Source organism: Rhamphochromis longiceps, linkage group LG6, assembly GCF_057381845.1.
Source record: "Rhamphochromis longiceps isolate RC_006_pf linkage group LG6, R_longiceps_female_GT1.1, whole genome shotgun sequence".
Classification (NCBI taxonomy): Eukaryota; Metazoa; Chordata; class Actinopteri; order Cichliformes; family Cichlidae; genus Rhamphochromis; species Rhamphochromis longiceps.
Window position 1 is genome coordinate 2084957 of NC_140562.1, and position 2500 is coordinate 2087456.

Genomic DNA, 2500 nt, shown 5'->3' on the forward strand with positions numbered 1-2500 from the left:
TGGATATGCGCTGGAGCGTAACTACAAGAAAGGTAAGCTAGTGGGGGACTAGAGCAGGGGAGGATGTGCGTCCCCGGGGCATGCTGGAGGTCAAGGGCCATGCTGGATATGCGGTGGAGGGTAACTGCAGGAGAAGGAAAGCTCATGGGGGATTAGAGCGGAGGAGTATGTGGGTCCTCGGGGCCTGCTGGAGGGCAAGGGCCATGCTGGATTTGTGGTGGAGGGTAACTGCGGGAGAAGGAAAGCTAGTGGGGGAGTAGAGCAGAGGAGTATGTTGGTCCCCGGGGCCTGCTGGAGGTCCAGGTCCATGCCCGATGTGAGTAGCAGCAGGGCCAGCGCGCCCAGGAGCACATCTTTTTCGACCGTAAAGGGAGACAGGAGGCCGACTCACTGCCTCGGCTAAATGGAGAGGGAATTTCAGAAGGGCCAGGGCAAAAGCATGGACCTTTTCAGCTGTAAGGGAGGCAAGAGCAAGGTGTGATGTAGGTCCCCGGGGCCTGCTGGAGGTCCAGGTCCATGCCCGATGTGAGTAGCAGCAGGGCCAGCGCGCCCAGGAGCACATCTTTTTCGACCGTAAAGGAGACAGGAGGCCGACTCACTGCCTCGGCTAAATGGAGAGGGAATTTCAGAAGGGCCAGGGCAAAAGCATGGACCTTTTTCAGCTGTAAGGGACGCAAGAGCAAGGTGTGATGTAGGTCCCCGGGGCCTGCTGGAGGTCCAGGTCCATGCCCGATGTGAGTAGCAGCAGGGCCAGCGCGCCCAGGAGCACATCTTTTTCGACCGTAAAGGGAGACAGGAGGCCGACTCACTGCCTCGGCTAAATGGAGAGGGAATTTCAGCAGGGCCAGGGCACAGGCATGGACCTTTTTCAGCTGCAAGGGAGGGAAGAGCAAGGTGTGATGTAGGTCCCCGGGGCCTGCTGGAGGTCCAGGTCCATGCCCGATGTGAGTAGCAGCAGGGCCAGCGCGCCCAGGAGCACATCTTTTTCGACCGTAAAGGAGACAGGAGGCCGACTCACTGCCTCGGCTAAATGGAGAGGGAATTTCAGAAGGGCCAGGGCAAAAGCATGGACCTTTTTCAGCTGTAAGGGAGGCAAGAGCAAGGTGTGATGTAGGTCCCCGGGGCCTGCTGGAGGTCCAGGTCCATGCCCGATGTGAGTAGCAGCAGGGCCAGCGCGCCCAGGAGCACATCTTTTTCGACCGTAAAGGGAGACAGGAGGCCGACTCACTGCCTCGGCTAAATGGAGAGGGAATTTCAGCAGGGCCAGGGCACAGGCATGGACCTTTTTCAGCTGCAAGGGAGGGAAGAGCAAGGTGTGATGTAGGTCCCCGGGGCCTGCTGGAGGTCCAGGTCCATGCCCGATGTGAGTAGCAGCAGGGCCAGCGCGCCCAGGAGCACATCTTTTTCGACCGTAAAGGGAGACAGGAGGCCGACTCACTGCCTCGGCTAAATGGAGAGGGAATTTCAGAAGGGCCAGGGCAAAAGCATGGACCTTTTCAGCTGTAAGGGAGGCAAGAGCAAGGTGCGATGTAGGTCCCCGGGGCCTGTTGTCGTACCATAGGCACGAGTGGTGTGTGTGTGTGGCAAAGAGTTTCTGCGCAGTGTACCAGGGGCACGGGGAAAGGTTGTTGTACCATAGGCATGAGAAAAGTTGTCGTACCATAGGCACGAGAAAAGTTGTCGTACCATAGGCACGAGTGGTGTGTGTGTGTGGCAAAGTGCTACTGAGCGGTGTACCAGGGGCACGGCGAAAAGTTGTTGTACCATAGGCACGAGAAAAGTTGTTGTACCATAGGCACGAGAAAAGCTGTCGTACCAGGGGCACGGAGGAAAGTTGTTGTACCATAGGCCCGAGAAAAGTTGTCGTACCATAGGTACGAGGAGTGTGTGTGTGGCAAAGTGCTACTGAGCGGTGTACCAGGGGCACGGCGAAAAGTTGTTGTACCATAGGCACGAGAAAAGTTGTTGTACCATAGGCACGAGAAAAGCTGTCGTACCAGGGGCACGGAGGAAAGTTGTTGTACCATAGGCCCGAGAAAAGTTGTCGTACCATAGGCACGAGGAGAGTTTGTGTGGCAAAGTGCTACTGAGCGGTGTACCAGGGGCACGGCAAAAAGTTGTTGTACCATAGGCACGAGAAAAATTGTTGTACCATAGGCACGAGAAAAGTTGTCGTACCATAGGCACGAGAAAAGTTGTCGTACCATAGGCACAAGCAGTGCGTGCGTGCGTGCGTGCGTGCGTGCGTGCGTGTGTGTGTGTGTGTGTGGCAGTTCTTCTGCGCAGTGTACCAGGGGCACATTTCAATGTGCTTTCTGGAGTACCAGGGGCACGAGGATTTTGCCAGTGGTGTTCTGCTTTGTTAGTGGGAGGGGGCTTAAGTGTGGGTCCCCGGGGCCTGCTGGAGGTCCAGGTCCATGCTAGATACGTGGTACAGGGTAACTGCAGGGGGGGGGGGGGGTAATGTGGGTTCACGGGGCCTGCTGGAGGTCAAGGTCCA